This window comes from Hermetia illucens, chromosome 3 (assembly GCF_905115235.1).
Source record: "Hermetia illucens chromosome 3, iHerIll2.2.curated.20191125, whole genome shotgun sequence".
In the NCBI taxonomy this organism is placed as follows: domain Eukaryota; kingdom Metazoa; phylum Arthropoda; class Insecta; order Diptera; family Stratiomyidae; genus Hermetia; species Hermetia illucens.
In genome coordinates this window covers 90431410-90445554 of record NC_051851.1, presented here as the reverse complement: position 1 = coordinate 90445554, position 14145 = coordinate 90431410, and the positions used below count along the sequence as shown (strand labels likewise).

General features: G+C 35.6%; 1 protein-coding gene across 1 annotated transcript in view; it reads right to left on the bottom strand.

Moving 5' to 3' along the window:
• Window positions 1–515: 515 nt before the first annotated feature.
• The window catches only part of LOC119650917 (protein fork head), a 29475-nt gene continuing 15845 nt past the window's right edge, over window positions 516–14145 (bottom strand). Inside the window, exon 2 of the mRNA XM_038054142.1 lies at window positions 516–1616. The gene's annotated coding sequence lies outside the window, so the exon portion shown is untranslated. The remainder of the gene's footprint in view (window positions 1617–14145) is intronic.

The window sequence follows — 14145 nt, the reverse complement described above, 5'->3', positions numbered from 1 at the left end:
AAATAAAATAAAAAATACTGCATGCAATTTAATTTATTTTTTTCTGCTGTTCGAAACACACAGTCGCAGATATTATCGATGAAATACAACTTCACTATTTCCCCTTAAAATATCTTGTGCTGGTTTTTAGATCACAGGGCATCCACATATTATTTTCTTACTTATTTTCGTCTTTATCCTTACGTTCTTATTATTACACTTAATCCTGCTACAGAAACTCCTACAGCACCGGGACACACACAAAGACGAAGACCCAAACACCTAATGGCAAACCTGGGGCAACGAGACTAGAACCTGATGATCACAAACTCGATCATCGCACAGTCGTTTTAGGTGAATCGTCGCAATCAAAAATTAATCAAACATAATATTTTGAAAAATTGGTAGTGCGGAGCATGAAAACAATCTTGCTCAAGTTTCTACTTTAATCGAAATTCACTAGATAGAGAAAACATTCTTACCTCAGACCGTCCTTCCTTCTCAATTGAACCGCTTGAAAATAAAATAATTCCCAGTTGAAAGATGGAAAGTAAAAACTTTATTCGTAAATTGTTTATCATATTTTCAGTGTTTATTTTTTCATTTGATTCCAATAGATCTCATTTCACTATACATGAAAATAATAATAATAATCGATAATATTCCTGTTCATCCGAACGTCTCTTTCAAAAACATCAAAAAAACAAAAGAATCTATTATTCTGACAAATATCTAATAATTCATATATTATTGGTTACCACTAAATTACTAAAGTTAAATTTAACAAATCCGAAATTAAAAATAAGCTTTATTTGTAATATTTATTTAAATTGCATTTTCGTGTTTTGTTTGTTGTTTTAATAATATAAATTGTCCATGTAGATGAGATTTATTTTGGTTGCTTTGCTTTGTTGCGTGTGTACTTTCTTTCACTTCGGTAATTTCAAATTTATATAATATTTTTACAGACGAAATCAATCGAGTATTTCTCGTTTTATACGACCAATTTTGTTTGAGATTAAAATTTATTACTATGATTTATTACGTTCTCCGTCACATTCAACTTTATATTAATAGCATTTCATTCAAATATTGATTTTTTTCTCCTTTTTTGTATTTTATCCTTCGTGTTCAGAACGACTATTGCGTCTAGTTGCTGCAGATTGCGTTATGTAATTCAATATTAAATTGATGAATATTTTCAGTTAGTTTATTAATGAATATCTAGCTTAATGTTCTTTTTCAAACGGAATTTTCTCGCTACGTTACGGTTACGATGAAATTGAATTATAAAAAAGAACAAAGACATCTTTATACATTGCGCACTTTGCTGCCATTGAAATAGAATATCCTAAATTTAATCAATTCACATGTATGACCCTTAAACCTAAATCACTTTCATTGAAGCTTACACAACTACATTTAATAATCTTTTGGGGGGATTTTTCGAATCACCGTTCTTCCTAATTGTAGATAATACACTTTTTACACTATTCGACCTAACTCTAATAATCATTAATAATTACAGATATTTACAGAACCTTGCGCTTTCTAGAGATTTATCTATTAAATTTAGGTAGGTACTACGGTCCAATTTCAGAGTGTAGCTTCGCGTTGTGAAACTGATGATATTGCATCTGCAATGAAAAGATAAAAAAAAACCATATAATCACGGAAATATTGCAGAATAATAAAAGCTTTGGAAATATCACTAATTTATCAATAGATTTTGAGTTGTCCACAAATGGGCGCATGCCTCTAGGTCAATTAGTTAATGTGAGTCCACATGGGGAGAACTGCCCCTGCTAACAGCTAAAATATGGACTTCTCTATGAACAGAATCAATTGATATATTTGAAATGATAAAGGCCCTATCGTGTACGATCGCTGAAAGACCACTTGAAATCGAATTACTTTGAGCATTGTGGGGCCACTGTTTGCCACTTGACACGTGTATTTGTAGGAACATTCATAGGCAAGTAATTGGTGTCGGCTCGTGCTAAATTCCAAAACGGGCCAGGCTCCTTGCCAATATCAGTATTTTTTATTGTTTGAGAAAAGGCTTGTCTTAAGGCACTTCAACTTGGCCTAGTTATTGTATTCGATTTCAATAGCGAGAATTCGGCAAGAAGCACGTCAAACCCATTATCGGGGAATCTGTCAGAATAAAAAGTAGAAGACTTCGATTTCGGAGGGATTGTCAAATTTTATTCGGGCCGAGCTAGATTGCTTTGTATTTATTTACATACCCACTTTCCCACAGTGTTAATTATCAACGATATTGGTATCGTGTCTTGTCATCAATCACTGTTAAGTCTTAAAATAAACAATTAAATCGATCAAATAGTGCAGTTACGTAAACATTTGAAAAATATTCCAAGTGAACGTACGTAAGAACTGAAATAGATACAGATTCAAAGGAGCGTCAATATGAAGGTATGATTATTATAGGAATTACGAAAAGATGGAAACAATCCACCAACCGATTTACCAAAAATTCACCGCGCTCATTAGTAAGTATGTATCTAAAGATTTAGAATTGCTTAAGGTGGAGCAACTAAACTCACTTAAAACTACATGATATTATCTTTGTCCGCAAAATTATTGCATTCTGGAGGATAATTGGCTGGAGGTATAATTTCCAGTTTCCTGTTAGAGGAAAATTCCTCATCGAATTTTAGTTGTGCCACAATTCTATTAAGAATAGCCGCAAATCTCATTCGAAAAAAACTCATAAAAATTATTACTGGCGTCATTCTAACAACAAACGCATGGGGAAATTTAAAGTTAAAACGAAGTATTTATTTTCCAGTAACTTTCTGAAGTAGAAATAAGTTTTCGAATCTTACAAATAAACTTAAAATGTAGTCTTCGCAGATGCCGTAGAATTCACGTTTACGAAGTAAAATTATAGAGCCAAAATAACGTTTAGTTTCAGTCGTTTATCTAGTTTCCAAGAAATTCAATTCTTCCAAAAGGCTGACAATAGGCTGTTGAAGTAGTCTCTTGACGAAAAGGTTAGAGTAGGATGATAATCTTCCTTTTTGCTATACGTTGGTTGCCTCTCAAGGCACATACCGAGGTACTTTACCTCATTTAGTGGAGGGATTACTACACCATTCACTAAGCCCTTAGCGCAGTTTTCTCCCTTCAGGGTGCTACCTTTTCGGCATCACTCCTTACCCAGCTTTCACCTGCTAATCATACGCTTTGAACAGGACGCTCCGTGCTTTTAGTAACTTTCCACAGGGAAAAGTCAGTTAATTTAATAGGTGGGAGTGTGATGATGGGTTTTCCGCTATTTTCTTGTAAAAGATGCGTTCGCAAGTTTCATGATAACGAGCGAATGGTCTGAAGACAGTTCATAACCCCGTTCACTTGTTATTAGCTCATGCTTCACATTTTCAGTAATACAAATTTCCATCAGATTTCGGATTTCTCATTGATTTGCTGACCGATAAGTGGGCTGTCCCTAAGACATTGTGCCTAATCTAATATCTCAAAATAGCGCATTCTCCATTTGTTCTCCTTTGGCAGATATCATCCTGATCCCCCAATAAGTGCAAGCAAGAAAGCTATTCCCCAGAGTATTGAATATTTCTTTAAATGTTAAAGGTATCTTAAACATGAGAGGACAATAGATCTCAGTGATGGTTACCTTGCCCGTACACTCCAGTAGTCAGATTCAAGTTGTTGGAAACAGTCTTTGTAGTACTGTTCCAAAGGGTAACGCTGATAAGTATTCCAGTACTGCCATGAGCTTCCTCTTCCGGGTGCTCAGTGCCGTAGGAGCAATAGTGTATGACGACTGATGCCGTGTGCATACCAATAACATATTTTGAGCTGGTTCATTTACTTTTGACGTGGACCTATAAGGCATGGGTCTGATTATACACCATTTTTTCCCTTCATCATATTTAATATAAGGACCATAAACTGGTTAATAATTTAAATCAGAGTAAGGAGAAGCCCTTCCATTTAAAAACGCTAGCATAGTTCACGTCTTGCCGTATTATTTCTTTGGAAGCTTCAATCACAGATGTTTACTGGGAGTGGTTTTGTTCTCGGTGCGTTGAAATCGTTTCGGTTGCGATCTTTGCCTAATTTCGACATAGCCATAATTAGCCGTGTGTTGTCTACCACAATAGCTACAGTTAACGCCAAGCTCATTATTCTTACAACTAGTTGCTGCGGTTAAATTTCACAAACAGTTAGTAGATTGCAGTATATTTTTCTGTGACCAGATTCATCTCAATCCTGTGACTGCTTGGGACAAATCCCTTATGCTTCCCTTCTCCGATGGTATTCGATGGTGTGGGTAGCGTAGGTTGTATTTGAACGCGTTTCGTCCTTCTAAGTTTGATTCAATCAGGTTTGATTTCCAAACAATAGTTTTCGGATAAAATTAATTTGGAAAAATCCGTTAAATAAGCTGAGAAGAAGCCTTCCCTCCTCCGTGCGTAACGAGCACTTCTCAGAGCGGAAGAATAAAGGAGTAGGAACTTCTTCTTTTTCTTCAGCCTTTGTTACGTTTACAAGCGGGGTCGGCATATAAAGGAGTAGAACAATGTTTTTAATAATTTACTCTTTGAGTTTTCGTTCAATTTTTACCAAATATCTTTCAACTAATAAATAAATCAAAGATGTTTTACTTATCTGAAGTTCTTCCCTTACATTTTAGGAAAAAGTATCCACTTTTTTTTAATAAAAACGTGCCACCGTAGCTCCTCCGAAAACAAGTTTTAACCTATCTTAATTATTTCCGGACAGCCAAAGTCAAAAAAAATGAAACCGATACTGATGCCAGTTGAATATTCTTACAATTGACGGAATTTGGTTTCACTTCATTTCCAAAAAAAATACTATTCAAAGGAAATGTCACATATGCATTTTTTGTGACAGTAGAAGCTCCTTCTGAATTTCTTCTGACTATTAATCAAACCTATAGTCACCATTGAAGTAGGATTAATAATAACCCATAAGGGATACATAAGGAATATATATGACAAAAATTTGCAAATTTTGAAGAAGAATAAATTTTTAATTAAATAAAGAGAAAAATTTTTCTGTATCAGTCTTACCAGAAATAAGCTTTACCTCACCTGGTTTCTCCATTCAAACCGGAATCAGTTTCAACTTCTTCTGAATTTCAATCATAAAACAATTGCCAAATACAATAACGAAGTGACTCTAGTTTTTGCGGCGACACAATCCTCAAGACAAGATATTTCGAAGCTTTATACCTAGCAATTATCTTTGCTAAAGACTAAGTTTCTGACAGATAGCGGAGTGTAAGATATCGTTCTAGTTCTTACGACGCCAACGTTTCCGTTACTTTTTCACTTTAGTACACACTTATGATTGATGATTCAGATCCATGAAAAATCACCTTTAAGTTTTTTAAATAATCCACCGAGACCTGAGTTTTCAGTGCTGTTAGTTATTTATAACCTAAATATCACCTGGGCCAATTGCCGACCTATATCGAAATTATTACCAGCTGTCCACATTAAGAACCTTACGAAAATGGTCATTGTAACATTATGAATCATATCCCTTCTATTGAAAGTTTTTTGTGTATGCCAATGCACGAGCGTAGGTATATATCTAATCTTCTATGGACGATTCATGGTATATTTGATTGTTAAGAAAACTCTTGCTTATTGCTACTTCAATATTAAACAGTCCAGCCAGCAGTCCAGAGCTGTAATGTCCAAGCACACGACCAATTCTTTCGCTACTTTGAAAATCAGACGATCCCAAAAATGCCTCAAATTTCTTTATCACTAGCAAAATTTTACCTAACTGGGATAAATAAAATTGTTTCCCTTTAGCGGAGGTGATTATAATAGTTCCTAGTTTGGTTAATAAATTTTGAATTGATCTGAGATCTGTACATTTAAAGTTAAAGGTTAAAACCCGTGAAGACTTTCTTAACAGCCTGATACATACATACCTACATAAAAACACAAAAGGATTTTAAACACTAGCATTGCAGCTAATATAAAAACACTGCCCCAAAAACGGCACATTTGTTGTAGTTTTCATTAGCCACGGTGAAAACACTATCATATTTTTCTGATGGCTAGTTGAACTAGCCTGAAAGGCTTATTGTAACTTTGTATTCGTAGTTTTTCTATATCCTTAAAACCGGATATGTCAAGCGAACTACTGCCATTTTTTATGTTGTTCTGAAAAGAAGCAATTTCAGTGCGAATATGGTTTTCCTAATAATCTAACCTATTCAATGATAACAGCCTTAATTTATTAGCTATATCTAGGCAGGTGATATTGGGCCCATAAAACAGATTTACGGGGGTTTTAGCGAATTCCCGAAGGAAATAGAAAAAAATCAGATTTCCCCGTGACTCATATTTTAAGCCTTTGAATTTCTTGTGAAAACTGTAAGTAGCTTTTAAAAATATGCAATCACATTTTAGATCTGAATTTTAACTTTAAGTTAATAATTTATTATATAAATGGCTAAATCACTGTAAATAAAAATTATACAAATTAATTTGAAAGTCCATTCTTCGTGTTTATTGCAGATGACGGCCAGCGTCAAGTCCCAAATGCACCAATCTTAAAATATCAAATTTTGATTAATAGCGTGACAGGAGCTGGCTACTAAGGCCACACCAACAAGAATGCATTGATGAGGTAAAAGTGCTGCTACAAGGCTTAAATTTGCATGGAGCAAAACAGAGACTTTCAATTCAGGCACGCAGATCCCTTCAATACATCTCCTAATGATGATGAATACAACGTATGCAAAATATTTTATGTTTGACTCAACAGTTTTTAAATGATATTACAATGCCAAGTTTCCACGCAGCTACTTTAAGCTTGTCACATGGATACTCCCATATAAGAAGACTGCAGACATACATGCACAACCAACCATCATATCTAAGAAGCCTTCTGCATGTTTTTGGTCCGCTTTTTTCTCGTATATTCTTCTTGAGCCGTGGAAATCTTTGCAAACTGTCTGGAAAATCGCTGAACATGCATATGATGATTATGTTAAATCTTGATAATGCCCAGCTTGTATAACTATTTTCACCCTCTCACACCTTCATGTTCTTCACGATGAAGACATATATATCTAGATCGTGAGATTAAGCAGTTATAAAAGTATACTTTAACATTTGTGTGTACCGGTGGGAACCTGGTTTAGATGCCAGACATGAATCGAATGTAGCCGTGGTGGTAATGTGTGTGCCCCACCTACACGACGAAATATGGTTATGCCGAAGGCTATAGCTGTAGCAACGCCCCTCTTGGGATCCGGATTACTTAAGGCAAAAATGAAGGGCGATCATATCTACCTACCTATCTAGTACAGTAATGGCGCAATATGAAATGTTAGACAGTTTGATGTTAAACGCTAGAGATCGAGCCCTCAACGCGTGGGCCTTAGAATGAGAGAGCCCAGTAACGAACACCAGGGGCCAAATCCTACTTGAAACCTATGCGGAGGTGGACATCATACCAGGCAACATTGTCAACTTTTCTTTCAATGTGGAAAATTCATTTCCATTGTCAACTTGACATAACTGAGCACCTCGTTGATGAGAGAGTGTATCATGTGACCACCAGATAATCTTTCTCGATATTTGCAAATAAGAAACGACAATCCTAAAAAAGTTATAGTAGTTTGTTTGTCTACTGAAATTTCGAGGAGGCGGCTTCAGAGGAAAATCAAGGCCCGAAGGGGACACCGATGAAAATAGTGGATCAGTTGCTCTTGCACTGCAACAGAAAACCGAGCTACTGGTGGAACTAGCAAATCTCGACTTTGAGATCATCGTATCTGCAAGTGCGGAAACTTTACCAAAGGGTAAAAGGGCAGCCGCAACATTGGTACTAGGAAAAGAATACCGGCACCTTCAAAGCAGCAAACAAATTGCCATATGCAGCTGTGTTTGATACTAATTCAACTGTGGGGCCCGACCTACAGAGTTGTAATGAACAAAACAGGTGGGTAGAAAGAATTACAACTCTATACAAGCAGGCAGCAAAGGCTAACTCTTCTCTACCAACGATGTTATATATCGGGGATGTCCTGATATTTGTCCTGCTACACGCAGCTCCTGTCTGGAAAGTGAGTTCAGTACTGATACCAATCGCACAGTTCAGGTGAGGCAGTTTGTGTCGTCACAGACATGATCCTTTCATTTCTTCTAGCAAATGAAGCGCACTATCTTTATCAGAGAAGGTAGTCAGATTCGGCCGAGATGACTGTGGATCTCTGAAAAGCTCTAGGAAGGAACTATGTGATCCCAGGTAATGAGAAATGGGTCGAACGAAAATACGGAAAATTGTATAACCACCTGACCTAATTGCTTATGAAACACGGTTATTATAAGCATTTGCATCGTTTTTGATTGAATGATTTTCTCGACTGTCCTGAATGCGCCGCTAAATCCGAGGACACGGAAAATGCCAATTTTCCTCTGTCCGAGATTCTGGGAGGAAAGAGGGAAGATAAGCCAGGCTTTCAATGTAAACATCGAACCCCAAACCTCGCAGAGGGAATACTGAGATCAGAAACCAATTGGATCGCAGTAAACGCTACCGTATTCCTGATTCACAAGGAAGTCAAAAGGCTGGCACGGCTGGCATATAGTATATATTCAAGTGTTGCAATTGTGAGCCCAGTGTCGCATTTCTTAGATATAATAAGAATATTATAAAAAAAAAGTTAAATTTCTTCATTTTGCTTTTAGCAATAAGTGTAAGCAATGAAAGTGTTCAGAATTATAGTCCTCATAAACAGATTGAAAATCCTAGATATGAAAATTAAGCTACTAATGTGGTGACAGTTAAATAACACTTTATGGATACTGTTTAGGAGTGTCTACGTTTTATCACATTTACACAAAAATAATTAAAATTTTACTAAGGATGTGCTTGCATAAATCCATACATATATGTATGTAACTAACTCCCCAACTAGACCATTTCGTATGAATTTGATTTGAACAATACTGGTATCATATATGTATGTATATAGCGACTTGTGCCATACTCGAAGAATGCAATTTACAATTTATACTTTGTATTTTTTTGTATTTGCCGTAATTTAATTTAATTATCACTTTGTAGTCCCAGGGATGCCAATTGACTTCAATGAACAAGCGAGACGCGGTTATATCTGTATATTAGATTCGAATGTGGAATGCAAATAGGACAAAAATAGTTTCATTGCCATTTCTTCTATTTTTCATTTTTCCAGCTTAAGCCTGGCTTGTGTTCACTAACTACCTTGCCTTAACTTAGAATTCAAATTTTACGTGAAGAAATAAATGGGAGCCCACCAGCATAGCTTATTCAGATATTGCTGCATATCAAGTGAACACTGTACAAGGCAAATGCTCTAAGACACCGCTTTGAAAATTGTCACACAAAAAGGAGGAAAGATAGAACTTAAAATTAAACATTCTTTCAGGGGAGTGTGTCTCCAAGAACATAGCCCAGTCAAGACGTTGACTGGAGACGATGATAAGAAACCTTTCTTTGTGGCGGCTTCGTTTTTAGTTATTATGAATGTATTAACAACTATTTATATCTTTAATAAGTTTTTTTAATGAAAAAAAAACTTACGGATAGCTGTTTTGTACGTTTGCAAGTCCCTACCACATAGGGCAAAAACACAAATCCCCACTGTGAAGCAAGCTTTCTCCATCCAGCGTCTAAGAAGAGACTTAGCAGCATATACAGCGCTAAAATCCAAACTTATGTAGTCAAAGTTTTGAAGCATATCAAAAAAAAAGATGCAAAATTATCATTCTAACCCTTTATGGCACTACCCTCTCTGCCTGGCTGCTGAAAATTTATATAGAACCGAACTGACAATCTCCCACGAAACTTTCTGTAAAATAATGTTTCGGAATTCTTCAATGAAAAATTAGTTAAAATTAGAATTTAAAGACGACAGAGAGAGAGTTTGAGTCAATATTCTGTTGGACATGAAAATATCCAATTCGGATGAATATGATATAGATTATTATTGGAAAACCCACCTCAAATACAGCAATTTTCACTATTGCGGAGCCATGCTTGCATGTTATTTTTATGGAGAAATTTTGCTATAAGTGACCTTTTCATGCCATGCAAGCTTAATTTGGTCACATTGGTCTTTGGTAATTCCTTTGCAAATTAGTCGTGTTTACTTTTATTTATTATTCTCCAGAAACTTATCCCTCTTCATTTTGAGTGGACAGCATGTGTAGCTTTCCATAAGTTATAATTAGGATATTACATATCAACATAAAGAAAGAAGGGTTCTTGCAAAAAGTTTCCAAACTTTTGCTAGCTGCTTTTTAATGTCTGGCTCCTTTTGCTTATCTGTTTGTCGGTCATACCCAATTTACTCAAAAACAACTGAGCTATTATCATGAAATTTTGTGACAATATTTGGTCTGTGAAACCTTTTAAATTTAGCAAGCCATTCTCAGTCCAGTTTAAGAGAAATTTCCTATCTAAATATGTAAAGGAGGGATGCAAAATTTTGTTTCACAGAATTCAGTGACATAAAGGTAAGGATTCAGTTAATACTTTTCTAAACTAACTTGAAAATAAGAGACTTACGACCCGAAATGCATGTCCCATAAAATGATTTCTCGGCTCCATCCAGCTCAGGTTTATAACCGGTAAAAATGTCGCAATCGACCGAAAGGAGTCCACCCCACTACTAAACGGTACAACAATTAAACAAGAAAAAGAAGAAGAAATCGCGTTATCGAAACTTACCCAACCCAAAATTCTTAAAAATTAGAATAAAATCTAAACTTCAGAATACATTCCATTCCGATATTTGCTCAAATAAAGTTAATATTAATATAGTACTATATTTTATGAATTTATTAGAAAATGCCCGCTCTTTGTATGTTACCTTTCTTCAGTATTTATCCCTTTAACAATAGCCGAATTAGAATATTATGTTCGAAAAGTTTTACGTTTTTACAATTAGGGACAACGTAATAAAACTCTTTCACAATTCTGGAGAATTTTAACCTAGTCCACATCGGAATTTGACGGTAAAGATTAGCATTAGTGAAAACATTGGGTTTCTGCAACTTTGTCTCAAAAGTATGGTTATTTATAGACCAGAAATAAATAGATTGCTATCTGAAGTTGAGCAAGAAAGTAGGGTTTCTGACGTCACTCTCAAAACATATCATTTTGAAATAGGCCAATTCTGTAAAAAGAAATATGATAGAGAATTAAAACAGAATACTCCTAAAGGGATAAATAGACCAAATAACAGTGGATATCACAGCGAATCTGATCATCTACAAAGAGACAAGAATTTATGAAACGTAAACGCGAATGGGATTAAACCTTCATTGGTCAATAATGAATTTGCTGAACTATTTGAATAATGTCATGATGATCAGCTCATTGGCAATAAAGCAACTCGTGGTGAAAGCGCCATCAAAACCCATTCCCTTGGAGAGCAAGACCCAACAAGGATGGCGTTGGCACACGCATTAGAAACAGAAAAAAAATGCTTTTATCATTTTAGAAAGAATCTGCAAAACATCAAGAAAATGAAAGTAAAACTGGTATTTTACGTAAGTATAAACAAAACGAATGAGATTTCATCCTAAACAAGGAGAAATAGGTACAATTGAGCAGTTACGGAAATGCGCTCCGGTGATATAAAAAGATTATGATGCCACATTGGACTTACTTAAAATCAGCCCCTACCCGAAATCAACAAAGAAGGTAACAAAAATTGAGAGATCATAACAGATACTAATTCTAGCCCGTATAAAATCACACAATGGCTGACAGATAGATTGAAAAAATAGGAAGATCCAGTGAAAGTTCAATTATCAACAACGCGCAAATCGCAAAGAATTTAGGTATTAGAGGTTGTGAAATACTTGGGTGATATTCTGGCGATCGTACACCAAAATGAATGTAAAAAGCCCTTTAAAGTCTGGATAAAGTTTACAACGAAAGTGAACATTGGCAATACCATTGGTGGATCTAAAGATAATCAGAAATGAAGAGCATGTGGAGTTTCACGTATATTGAAAGACATCCCAGCAAGGGCGAAAATACCAGCAAATTCAAACCACTCACAAAACGCATAAATTGGTTGGTTGATTCGGTAACTCCGTGATTCTTGAAGCACATTCGAGAAGCAACAAATTTACTAATAATTGTTGGCGCGTTAATGGCGGATCTGGGCCTTCTAAGTCTACGGTACACTGTAGAAGGCAATGTGGTCAGAACCGTTGGAAAAAGAGCATCATTACATTGTCGTGAATTTGAAAGTCCTGTGAGTGGTGCATAACAAGGGCCAACTGAACATTCAGACCAGACAATTTTAGAAAATTTCCTCCAATCAAAGGATTAGCATGGACACCGGAAATATCCAATCTTGAATATCCACATTACTGCTATTCACTTCATTAGATTATTCCCTTTTAGTTGGCTGTTAACTATTGTACTCTTTAAGAGTTCTAAGGAAGCGTATAGCTTCATAAAGTTATATACAAGTAATTAAAAAATCATTTAGGTTTTAAAGATTTTCTCCAAAGACTTATTGTAAATTAGGAATAAAAAATTAACTTGATTATTTCATAAATTAAACGAAAGGCTCAATGGAAGGGAAAATGCATCCTGGAGTTGTATCTCTTGAGTGCTCACAAAACCGGCTCTATTTTTGAAACCCTGCACTCTGAGTGTATGATGTTACTCTATTCTATCGATTATTGTAAAATTAAAGAAAGTCCAGGCGAAGTCGATAATAATTGGTTATGTGGATTTTGTCAATTCGGTTGGACTACAAAATGACATAAGCAGCTACAAATATGCATTCCATTTACATTGCAAAAGATAGTCTCTTACAACTGTCCACTAGCTTACACAATGGAATTCCTACATAGCTATCTATAGACTCGTATGTAATTTATTTCAGAGGAGTGATTGCATTGTTTTCCGTCATTTAAACTTTGCTTGTAAAAATGCCGAGGGAAGTACATGCAGAGCGCGAGACTCTCATAGCTTCATTAAGTCTAATTGTTTATTCCGATTCCTCAAAGCAAAACGCCGCTAGTTGAGTCCCTTAGTCTTCGGGAAAATTCCAAAGTCAAGTTGAAGGAATGGGGTTTCTTTGCCGTTAAGTGGTAGAAATCATCTGGAACACATTTTACTAAACACTAGAAGATATAGTCATATATAGGCATACAGAGGAAAAAGTGACAGGCAAGGTTCAAAAATTGATCGTAACCTAGAGAGCATATTTTGTTAGCAACATGGATAATCAAGAAATATAGGCATTATCAAATTGGTTCGCTTTACTAGAGGCGAAATTTAGTCAATATCCACACATTCGTGAATTACATCGCATGCAATTTTCTTATACAAAACTGTTTTTCTCATCCCCCCTCTAATTTGATAATTCGGTTAATTTAGAGCTAACTGAAGCATATCTAAAAACCCGGACACGGTTAGCACGGTTCTGTTATCTATCCTGCCAGGTCCATGGGGCAAGGGTGGATGGAAGAAGAATGATGGAAGAAGATGGAATTAGGTGTGGACAGAAAGCCTGTAGGTTACTTTTTTTAGAGTCGTGGTAATGCTGTAGGCAATGACGGGATTGGATGTCAGAGGTACAGGTATTGTGAGCATTCAGTGCCAATTTGGGCGTGACTAGAGCAATATCCTTTTGCTTTCGTCGTTTTTCGCAAGAAAAATATACTTCTTCTGCTGGAGTAATTGTACTTCTTCCAGAAGGAAGTAATTTGAATGGTTGCTATGTATGAATAAACAGAACTAGATTTCTTATAGAATCAATATACGAACTTCTCGCTAATACCTCGTATATTTTCCAGCTTAGATTTTCATATTGGCAGACCTAAGGATATGTTTATTATCTTTCCCGTTTTCTTATTTCAGAAGTAGAATTGCATATGTATATTTTCGGTTGGAAGCTTGGAAGAATCATTGACTTTTTGACATAACCAATAAAATTCGACAAAAATTTTACTCTCCTCTACTAAAATTCTGACTTCTATATATAGGATCATAATTTTCTCGTGATTTCGCTCTTTTGCTGGGGAACTATTATAACATTCTGAAAACTTAAACCTAACTCTACTGGCCATATTCAGTGATTTAATGAATTCAAACCACCCTTTCAAATTC